At 37.7% G+C, this 12,332-nt stretch overlaps 1 long non-coding RNA gene across 1 annotated transcript in view; it reads left to right on the top strand.

Annotated features, from left to right (window-relative positions):
• LOC132975568 (uncharacterized) overlaps nt 1-11,431 on the top strand; it is a 60,355-nt gene extending 48,924 nt beyond the window's left edge. The window contains exon 2 of the long non-coding RNA XR_009673288.1: nt 11,130-11,431. This is a non-coding gene — a long non-coding RNA (uncharacterized LOC132975568). The remainder of the gene's footprint in view (nt 1-11,129) is intronic.
• Nucleotides 11,432-12,332: the final 901 nt, after the last annotated feature.

The raw sequence follows: 12,332 nt of genomic DNA, 5'->3' as shown, positions 1-12,332 counted from the left end.
AATGTTTAATATTCCCAGTTTCAATCCATATCAATAGTGTTGTTTTTGTAATCAGTGCAGCATTTTTGTACTTTCTCTTAGTTCTAATTTCTCAGAGTGAAAGTATCTAAAACTGAGTTTATATTGGACTTTAACAAATATATGATATCATATAATAAAGATATGAAGTGCTGGAAAGAATACAGATACAGGAACATTAGTAAAGTTAACGAGCACACTCTCCAGAGAAATACTTACATTTACTTTGATTAAAGTTCTGTATCAGACAGGTCAGTCAGTAGAAATTAGTTTGGAGAAGATATTGAGAGAAGAAATGGCAGGATAAGAAATAAAATACAATTCTCTAAAGAGGACTCAGATTTGATGTCACTTATGACCTTGTGCTTCCAGTTGTATTTTATTTTTTATTGTAGTTTTAAAAGGTGAAGGTTAAAGAATTTAGAACTTCATAGAAGATATATAGAAATATTAAAAACATTTCTTCCCTAATTTATTCTCTCTCTCTCTCTCACCCGTCTCTCTGGGGAGACATATATACAAATATATCAATTTATATGAAAGACACACTTAAATAAATACTTTATTTATTTACTTTATTTTATACAGTATATGATTTAAAGACTCATGCACACATCTACACTCATTTCATACATGTTGCAATTATTCTTAGTTATTTTTTACTCCTTAATACACAGGCACCTCCAGCAGATCACACTTTCACTTAAGCTGTATTGTTTCTTAATTTGTTTTTGTGTGTTTATTTATTTTGCTGTTCTTGTAGTATGTGGTATGTGCATTATGACAGCGCTCCTCTGTGATTTCATTTAGCTGAAAAAAAGCGACCTGCTTTGGATGTCTATTGTGTGACATGAGTAAGCATCAGAGTTGTGCCCCTTGTGGTGTGCGTTGGCACACCTGTTGTGAGTTGACTGGCAGGCGACAGGTGCAAGACAGTGGTGTCATGTTGTCTCAGCTTAACCATAGGGAAAAAAAAAAAACTCAAACACAAATAACTGGACTGGAGCTTTGACTTAAGATGTTTCTTCGATATTCTAAAGGTTTCTGCATTAAGTTTACTTATTACTTCATACATTGGCATGGTAAAACATTGACTCTTTGACAAGCCCCAGTTGCATTACACTTAAATCAACCAAGAAGAAAAGGAAGAATGTAAAAAGAATTCTGAGAAAAATTAGGAGGTCGTTTGAAAGGTTGTCTTCGCAAAGTGTTGAGGTTTCTGCAGGGCAGCGATGATTAGACTGCTGGATTAGTCGTAAATGTCAGGAGAGGAAACGTGTAACAGAGGTGAAATAAAAGAAGTATCAGACATCAGCTGTGAGGAGCGACCGGCCTGCAGTCGGCTGTGTCCTTAAATACTGACGGAGACACACAGTATACTGTATGAAAGAAACACATTTTAAAAAACGCCGTCCTTGAACAAATCTACAGTGTATATCTTTTTCACTTTTTGTTTTCGGGCAGAAAATCCTAGAAGACTGGCAGATATCGAACCATGTATTTGTCCAGAACTTGCAAATTAACTTAACGGGTTAAAATGATATATGACCCCAAAGGCTGACGACTTGGCCTGATGTTGTAACTAGGTCATTTAAGTCCATCTTAACACGGGTGATGTGTCAGACAACATAAGCCCTTGATGATTCAACTTTAATGGTTATATAGTAGACCTTAGGGAAGGGACGACTGTTACACAATAAACAAACATGTGCACACAATAGAGCCGCAAACACACTCCTCTTTCCCTGATGCCAAATCGTGAGCTGCCACTAAAGGTTAGACCATCAGAAGGTTAAGTTATATGAAGCTAAGAGGTCACGACCCCACACAGGTGTGTGCATGACTATTTGTGTGTCCGTGTGTGTGTGTGTCTGCAGTAGTCCTCACTTTCATGCATGTTTAAAGAACTGCAGAGATAACTTAGAGAGGCATTTTGTGCTAACATGTTTAGGATAGAATGTAAAATAAAAGTGAAATGGTATGATCTGCAATATGTGGGTATAATTATGATAGATATGACATTTAAATATTAAAAATTATAGTTAAATTATAATAGTATCAAAGTGCTTTGAACAAATGACAAATGTCAAGATAAACCCCATATGGGCCTATATTGTTTTGTTATTGTATCATATGAATTTGGACTGTGATGATGCCTGGAATAACAATCATGTCTTCAGAGCTCTCCGTCTCACCTGCAGCCCCTCTACTGTTATTTGGAACAGCCTAAAATAAGGGAACTATTTTGAAGGGGATGAGCTAAAAAAAAAAAAAATAGCCCTAGGCTCCTCTCTTTTTCCTTTCCGCCTCCCTCCTATCTCCTCCCTTCTCCTTTCCAGTGGCCCAGGGCTTCAGTAGAATCAGGGCAGAGCAAAATCAAATGGTACTACAGGGAGCAGGAAGATAAAAAGCAGAGTATAACATATATGTAACATTACACTCATATCATAAGGTGCAGTGTGGTCGGCAACAGCATTAAAATAGGCAGACTGGGAGGTGAGTATAGTTGCTTATTGATAATACATTCACATAGCCACCGTTTTCCTTGAAACCAGTCTGTTTGAAAATATAGTATACCTTTCTTTCTCTTTAGTTTATGTAGGTTGGTCGAGTCTGGGTGTTGAAAAATGAAGCCATGTGCAGAAGTGTCCAAACCTGCAGTTCATCAAGTGTCCACTTGAGGCTGGCTGCAGAAGCCCCAGAAGTCACATACACACCCATTTAATAAAGGCTGTTTTTTTTAGTAGAAAATAAATGTTTACAACCTAGATCATAACCAAATTGGTCTAATTAGCTAATATCTTTATCAACACACTGTACAAGTGGTGATTTTTTATAACTCATCAGTGGTGTTAGGCTGATTAAAAGTAAGTTTGAGACAGCACTTCCAAAGTCCTCTTAAGTATGGATGATGTAACTCAGGCTTCGTCTATGCTTATTAACAGTCTATTGCTCTAACATTAGTGAAGTGCCATTTTAAATGAGATCACTGCATCTATGAAAACACATTTTCATACAAATCTAAACTACATAATAATAAAACACTATAGTAGCTAGAATACAACAGAGTATACCAGAGTACAAAGAGACAGTTCTGCATATCATTTTTGTTCAGATAGTTATAGTTTCCTCTTTTGGCTAATAAAATGTGATCGACGATCGAGGCATTTGTTTTGAAATAAATGTCTGCATTTAAATATCACCTGACAAAACCACCATTCACAATCTCCTGTCTGTAGTGACACTTTATGGCTAATAAAAATAGTAGTACAAAGCAATTTAAGAAAGTGAGGCAGAATGTTCCGCAGCAGGAGTAGCAGCTTTCCCAACAAATGGCATGAAAACGGAAATCACAGAGCAGGGAACACGGTTACTTCCTCACTGAAAACACAATAAAGAGTTAAAAACTATGCATAATAAGTGAACAGTAAAGGTCAAAAGGAAGTTCAGTTATGTTTGAGTTTATCAAAAACAGAAGTCATTCTAAGCATCCTATTGCTTTAAAAAAAATATATTTATCAAGTAAAAGTCATGTTGAAGGAGACGCTATAGTTTAAAGGCATGACCTTTTGTTAATTTCTGTAATATGCATCAAAAAGCTATGCTGAACATGTTCAAATGATCACAGTTTTATATGTAAGATGTGTCTTAACATCAGTGTGCACAGCTTAGCAATCAAGGCTCACGGCACACGACAGTTAATGTTGCAGTATTGTGATTTCTGTTTGGTATAGACGAATGCCCCCTGCAGTGTACACAAAATCAAAGTACCTTGAAAGGGAAAAAAAAAAAAAAAAAACCTATAGATCAGAACAATTCTATAAGGTCTCTGTGTACTCCAGTCAGAGCAAATTACAGATAGGAGGCAGCGGAAGAAAGAAACACAGAGAGTGATGATGTGAAATGAAGAGAGAGGAGCTTAGCGGAGCAGAAAAGAACAGATCACACAGGAGGAGAGGACAGCAGAGGAGAGGAGAGGAAAAAAAGACTGATGCAGTGCAGGTGCAGTGCAGCCCAGTTAACAACAGAGCTGATCGAGTAGGGCAGGGTAGAAAGAAACATGATTCAGCTACATGAAAAGGTTGAAATGAAGAAAGAAAGAAAGAAAGAAAGAAAGAAAGAAAGAAAGAAAAGAAAACAGAACGAAACTTAGGGCAGAAGAAGAATTTGACGACCAATGATTGGTACAGGTAAGGGAGAGATGAAATGAAAAAAATATTGATTGACAAGTGCAGATAATAACAAACGTAAAAAAAATCATTAAAGGAAAAGCAAGGGAATAAGGAAAGAAACTAAGGACAAGGGCAGAGGAATCGATGTAGGAAAGGATGAAAAGAATGAGCAATAGTGGTAGTAAGGAATACATTATTTAAGAAAGGGATAAATATGTAAGGGACAAATGAAGCATGGGATGAAATGAGTGTGATTGTTTTTAACAGAAGTTTCAAATTATCATCACTCGATCATGTGTCACAACTGGAATAAATATTTCTAATAAAAAAATGTATGTCTTCATTATTGACAGATGTCTCCCAGAATGAGTTTAGAACTATGAAAAAGAGTTGGCTACCAATTGCTGTTGCTTGGCCTTTTTCAATACAAAACTGTAAGGTCAGACACAGATAATTTTACAGTAATAACCTCATCGATGACTTCTTAGCTTTTGAGTCCAGCAATTTTCGGAAACATCAATCTCCTTCCCTACATTTCTCATCCTCTTCTTCATTCATCACTCTCTCTTCTTTTTATATAACCTTGCATCACCTCAACTTTCGTATTATTGGTCTCTCTTCCTCCTTTTCTGTGTCCATCACTTCATGCTCCCTATGTTTCTCCCCTCTTCCCTCCCTATGTTTCTCCCCTCTTCCCTCCCTATGTTTCTCCCCTCTTCCCTCCCTATGTTTCTCCCCTCTTCCCTCCCTATGTTTCTCCCCTCTTCCCTCCCTATGTTTCTCTCCTCTTCCCTCCCTTTCCTCTCTTTCTTCTTCATACTGCTTTCATCATCCTGTCCTTTTCTAACCTCTCTTCTCCTTCCTTATTTAACTGCACCCATTCTCTCCTTCTCCACGCCGCCCCCCCCCCCCCCCCCCCCCCCGGCATTTCCTCTGCTCTTATCTTGCCAAACATTCATTCTTTCTCCCTCTCCGCTCGCCTCCCCCTTCTAGATTTTTTATTTTTATTTCTTCATCTTACTTCATCTCTCCGTTCTCTGTTTCCTTTATTTCTCTCATTCTGTTTTTTTTTCTCTTTAAGCTCTGTTCATTACCTGGCACTACAAGGTTGACATTTACACAAGTGCTAATCACAGCCGACATGTCTCTGTGATGTTTCCGTTCAATCTGAACACACACACACACACGCACGCACGCACGCACGCACGCACCAATGGCTGAGAGTCGAGTTTCTTCTAAAGCATGCAGCTCTCTCATGACTTTATAATACCTGCATTGAAACTAGATCTGTACACATCACACTCTGACAAACTTGACATATTTCCAACTAATGTTGAGATAAATTTGATTGGATGGTTAGCTTTGACAAAGCTTTTTGATCTGTCGAAAAATTTGTAAATGCCCCTGAGTGCAGGATAAGTCATCAGAGATTTGAAACGTTTAACAATGAGAGTTAATACAGTTATTTTGATGTAAAAACAACTCAAATAATTACATAATTCTATAATAATTGTTTTAATATATTTGGCAAGTAAATGACCGTTTAACGCAGGACCACTGTATTAAAACAAGTAAATTGTATTTTTCCTTTAAATGAGGACTTTAATGTAAATTGTTCCTGTTATAGGCACATGTATTATAAGAAACACCAAATGTAATGTTCAGTCTGTGAATGGTTGTCACCTGCTATGTTTGGATGCTGGCCTTAAGAGAACAAGATAAGGGTTAAATGTAAGATAAATGCAGGTTAGGTTATCTGTAGGAACATGTGCTCTCACAGGCACGGTCAACACCTTTTGATCATGTTGACAGCCCTGAGTACTTCACATGTTGTGGCGTGACCATAGTGTTGAGCAAAATGAAATATTATTGTCTTGAGCTGGCTTTGAACATGTTGTTCCTAAAAGTGGCACTAGTGCTCACAAATCATGAAAGGAAAAAACATTCATTTCAACTGTAACATTTTCAGGAGTTCATTTCATTTATAATTGTCAAAAGTTTGCCTGCCTCCATCTACAGACTATTACACAATTAACAATAAAAGGCCATCGCAGTTTGACAACACTCATGAATAAGTGAGTGTTCTAGCAATCTAAGTGTGTCTACAGCTCATTTTCTCTTCTAAATCACTCTCATTCAGCCAATCTCTGTGATCTTTTGTCTTTCCGGTATTAATCATTCCAGTCACTTGTGCTTAAATAACTGCTCTATGGTCAGATTAAGAAGTAGCACATCTCTAAATGTTAAACACAGTGATTGTATAAGCAACAGAAACATAATGCAGTCTGTGTATGGACAGAAAGGTTTGGTTTTCACAGGAGCTCTTTGGTAGTCTAATTATAATGTACTTCCAGAAAATAAAACTCTACAACTATCCTCTGGCAGCTTATTAATTATCACAACACAAATCATTATCATTCAGAATTTGGCAGGAAAGCTTGAGATATTACTCTGTCACTTCAGATGATGAAGTCCAAGACATTTTTTATCAAAGGCTCCATATAATGAAAAGCTTTGTTCAGGACATGAGAAGTTTGACAAATACATTATGACGGAGTAAGATAAGCTAGCTTGGCATTTCAAAGTAGAGGCGTGAGTAGGGGGGGACTTTTTTTTTAATACCAGCAGTCCCACAACTCAAAAACACTTCTTGTAGTTAGACTGTTATGGAATATATACAGTATATTCTGAATATATAATGAAGTAGGCAATGGTCACTAAATCTTGAGGTGTTTTATTTAATGCCATCTTCACTGGAGTGAAAAACATGCAGGTCAAGGTGGGAGCTAGACACATTTTGAAAGTTTTTATAACACACCAGTAAACTTTGATTACATTAACTGCACCATGCACACTGATCGTTTAAAATGATGACAGCGTATTGATCCGCATATTGAAAAAATAATCCAACATTTCTGCATTAATCAGATCAGAAACTCTCTGGTAGTGCTAGCTTAATTCCTGAAATGTACATCTTGTGTTTCAAAACAGACTTTCAGCCATGGTTTTTAAATGAACTCATCTCAATTTCTCTCTCCTTTAAATTTTCTCTTAACCTGCCTGGCAGAAAAGCATTGTTAGATTCAGTGGCCTCTTTAACTTTCTTATATTCATTACTGCTCGCAATGGAAATAATCTAATAAACAGCATCTATAGGAGGCCGGAATCCGACTTGTAATGTGTTTAGAGTAAAATAAGTCATTTAAGATTAGTTTTGCTTGAGGAGTCAGTAAGCCAATGTTATTTAAAACAAGCTTAGCTCATTACAGTTTACAATGTTAAGTGTTCTGCCTTTTTCTCAGGAGACAAAAAAAACAAATTGTATCCAAGGATGGTTTACTGAGCACCTAAATCCATCACATTCATCCAATTCTTTTCATTTACACTGTGGGTGAGGACACAACAGATAACCTCTTCCTGCTGTTAGGGTCCATCAGAGCAACTGGAAATAAACTGATTTGTTTTAGTCAGTTGGGGACCATAATGAGTCATCTCTGAAATTAAAACAAAAGGTTCTGTGTGTACATGGATGGTGAGCTCTAGAAAACAATTGCTGAATGAATCTGACCCAAAAGCTAAGAAGTCATCGATGAGGTTATTACTGTAAAATGATCTGTGTCTGACCTTACAGTTTTGTATTGAAAAAGGCCAAAACATGAATAATAAAGCATTGTTTCCTTTTAAAGTTAAGGGGACTGCCTTCATTATCACCTTAAGGTAGCGACGGCAGTGGTTGACGTAAAACTCTTAGCAGCTGAAATAGCTGCACAATGGAAAATGAAACATTTCAAAACATCTCATCTTCAGCGAAACGCAGCAGCAGGAGGGTTTTTCAAAGTCTCATAGCAACAGTGAGAGTCATGACCAACACTTTCCCAGGCTGCTGATGAACACTGTTACATAATAATAAGAAGTGCACCGTTTATAGGTTCTTACCTCTCAAGTATGTCCTCACATGTTTCTCCAAATGGCTTTATTCACTGCCTTTCGGCCACCCCTAATGCTCTGATTTACATATGATGGATATCATAGCAGGTTTTAAGAGACCACTTATAGAGTAAAAAAGTTAACCGGGAAATGTTGGGATGATGATTTCTTTCATCTTGTATAACAGCTGCAGTGCTTCCTGTGTGGTATTTTCAAGCACTTCGTTCTGACCTTTACCTTAGATTGAAGAGCGGCTCAAGTGTCGAGGGAGGCAAAATCAAGCAGACTTGTTTTCACATAGGTAGGTGTTCAAAAAAAAGGAAAATAAATAAATAAATAAGGCACAAGTTAGTGAACCGCCTCACCTCTTTGTCCTGTAGGATCTTCTTTGGATCTGTATCCTGATCTGATCTGGATCTGATCTGGATCTTTGGATCTGATCCTGTAGGATCTTCTTCTTTTCTTTGTTGTCTTCTTCTTCTTCTTGTTAGGTGTTTTACGGCAGTTCTGCCATCTTTCTGAGAGTCAACACACAGTACCTATTTCTAAAATTTTCCAACCAGTCTGGTCTCCCTTATGAAGCTAACAGGGTTTCCTTACTAGATCCCCAGTAGATTATTTTCTTCAATTCTCTTCCTTTTATTTGTTTGTTTCTGCTTTTCTTCAAACATGTGCTCCATTTTCCACCCGGTATTTGTTGCATTTAACTATGACATGTGCTACAGATTCTGTTTCCTGACAGTGCTCACAAAGACAACTTGGATGCAGATTCATGTAGGACCAAACTCCAACTGCCTTTATATAGGGTGTTCAATTAACACAGAGCTAGCTACAGCCTAAACCATAATCCACAGGTGTCCTTTGACAGTGTCTTTAATAAATAAAATAAAAAATAAAATGTTCTGACTTTTGTCCAATTTTATCGAGTGTGCTTAATTGCTCTTTGACAGGTTGGTCATTTCTATTAGATCACTCAAGGACAGATGTAATGAAGAAAAGGAAACATCTTCAAACCCTCCACTTGGTATGATCCTGTGATGTCAGAAATGACATCACCAACACCTTAAAAATCAGGAAATGCTGGGCCAATTTTTCCTAAGCTTCAGTCCTGCATGGTTCGTCTCAACAAAATAAAACATGAAAAGGTAAGAAGGAACACACAAAAAAAAGTTTTAACCTGCATCTTAAGGAAAATGAAAGTAACCCACATCTGTTTTTTTGATTGATCTTACTAGTGTGCTTTAAGGTACACAATGCTAACTTAAACAAATCTGAGCTAGTAGGAAACTTTGTGTCTCAAAAGTGACTGTAAATTCTATCAGTATGAAGACATGTGGAGAATACGCTGGTGTGAACATGAGGTACATGTGGTGAGTAAAGTCAGAGGTCACACACTTTGTTACAAAGAGGCTTCATTTGTCTTTTACGTTCTACACCAAAAGGGACCATCATTTGATTTATATTCAGTTAAAAACTCGTGATTTCAGTTACTTTTAATTAACAGGTTAAAAGACAACCTTCATGGCTTTGTATAAAATCAACTTACACACAAGCATACTGCCACTTTCGATACATACACAGACGTTATTGAAAAGCTCTGGCTTCTGCTGACAGGAACATAATATTGGACGATTTTACAAAAAGGTGTGTTATTAATGTGTATACACCTTTCAATCCTTTCAAACCTTTCCTTTACTTTTGGATAGCAACTACTATGTTCATACTACTATACTGTGTTCAGTTGGGAATGGCTATGGCTTATAAAAAGGAAAGTGTTAATTGTAGCTTTGTGATTAGATTCAAACCTTTGTCTCTATCAGTACTGCCAGCCTGTAAAGCTGCTACTGTAAGGCAAGTTGTCAGATGAAAGTGCTTGAATCTCAAGAGCCCAAATATTCATTCAAATTTATTCCTGAACACATTTGTTGGACACGTCTCTCTTGTAAGAGAAAGATTAAAAGTGTGATGTGAAGAGTGGGGAATTATATGTAGGAACGCTCAAATGTTCATGCCCATCCAGCTTGAGCACATTTGAGCCAAACCTTTTCCATTCAGATGTATTCTTTGCATATTTGTTTGCTGCTGCCATTTCACAGGCCTTTAATAAAATCTGCATCGGCACACTGTGTCCATCCAAACATGAAGCAATGAGCCATAAAACATGGTCATTTACAGAGATAGCACTCGGAGGTGTTGTTCGACAGTGTGAAAGGCTGTTATGTAGTCGCATGCAAGTGTTTACTGGGATCCTACATGGTCTTAAATATGACTCTGTCAGTAAGAACTAAGGACCACAAGTGCCCGTTTATAATCCCTACCTGTAAGTACCACCAAGCGTCTCTGGCCACAGTCGCACACAGTTCTTCTGGACAAGAGAATTAGAAAAAGCAGAAAATACTGAAAGATAAAATAAATTAGATATCCTTTTTTAATGGTTTTACATCTTCTAAAGGGCTGCAGCACCATGTAGCACAGCAGCAAAGGTGCAAAAAGGACTAAATTACTGAATAAATGCTTGAAAAGTGGCACTAGGAAATTATCATAAAAGATAGCCTGAATAGGTAGGTCACAGCTAAAGTCTACTTTTTATTTTCTCCAGTTAATTATAAAAACAAAAGACGTTTATCTAAGAAATGTATTATTACTACATTTCCCTTTAAAGGTATGTATTACATTGACCAAAGAGCCAAGAGCCATTTACAAAGTGACAGTGGCCATCTTTGAAAAGAAGATTTTGTAACTCTCTGCTCCAGTTGTAAGTCTGACTTGGATGCATGACAAAGACTTCTTCCAACACACAGTCTAGTGCACAACTTACTGCTTCATAAAACTCACACATAAATTAAGTTATGGATGTCTCAGTAACCTTAGGCACAGCACTAAAGGTTGCACAAAGCAACTTTTGTTTTCTGAAGTCAGCTAATTTTTCAGCCATGAAGAGGAAACCAGGAGACTTGATTTTCAAAAATACTGGCAGTTAGCCGTTTTCATTATCCTAAGCTTATTTGCTAGCATGCAAGTGTAGCGCTTCCTATGTATCAACTAGTCGGAGATACAGCACCCTGGGTTCTTCTCTTAGAACTCACGTTAATCTTATTACTTTTATTGCTCCCTTAAGTTTATATGTCCTGTAATTTAACCTACCTCACCTTGCTTCCTCGTACACGAAATGAATTAAATGACTCTAGTGTGATGACATGTTTTACCTTTAAACACTGTAAACGTTCGGTTTTTAAATATGCTTATTTATTAAACCGACCAAGAGGTGAATATGCATTTTAAAGTATTTATTGACAATTATCAATGTCTTTACTTTTTAGTAAATGAAAACAAACAAAACACACTCTGAGCACTCATTTAGAGTATCAGAAAAACTACCACGAGGTAAATTAAATGATAGGCAAGTACCCTTTAAACCTGACTAATGGCACTCTTGAGCCACCATACAAACACTCTTATGATACTTATCTAGTTGGTCATCAAAATACCATGAAACTATTTAAACTGACCAGAAGAAATAACCAGCTATTACTAGTTCACTTTATGTGCTTAAATCCGTTAGAACACATTAATACACTCTTAACACTTTAATGTGGGCCCACACAAAAATAATAAGAGCCGGCATTAAAATAAACAAAACCCCCGTTGCAGGCCTGAATCGAGTTCGATGCACTGAATGTTGGCGGCCGTACTCACTCACCCACGTCGAACAGTCAGTTCAACGTTAAGCCAGAAAGGGCGATAAAGAAGAAGACTGGTCCAAACCCGGTTCAGCCGCGCTGCTCCACTCTCCGTCAGTGGAGGAAGAAAAGTCCGCACCTCCTCTCTGTGGCTCTGAAGAAAAGTCCGCAGCTCATCTCAGCGGCCATGAAGCAATGTCACCAGCCGCTCTCAGCCGTGGCAATGAAGAACAGTCCAGGAACAAAGCGGAAAGGCAAAGCAGGAGGGAAACAGCGGGTCTCCCTCTGATTCAGTCCGCTCCCGCGACGCACTGTCTGGTGCTAAGCGGCAACTCCACTGTCTGTACATTCGCTAGCACAGAATTAGCATTCGGGCTAACCAGCAGTAGCCGAGGAGGTTACAGTTAACTTTCAAACAAACATATACTAAATAAAGCTGGTAGCTGTTTAGCACCTTACTAACGTTCCCTTTATCCAACACTTACTCAGTTATTTAGCTCATGGCTACTCAGATAGGAAACACGCCGCAGCGGTG

The sequence above is a fragment of the Labrus mixtus genome, chromosome 6, assembly GCF_963584025.1.
Source record: "Labrus mixtus chromosome 6, fLabMix1.1, whole genome shotgun sequence".
Taxonomy (NCBI): Eukaryota; Metazoa; Chordata; class Actinopteri; order Labriformes; family Labridae; genus Labrus; species Labrus mixtus.
Note: the sequence above shows the minus strand (reverse complement) of the source record. Positions and strands in the feature narration are given on the sequence as shown.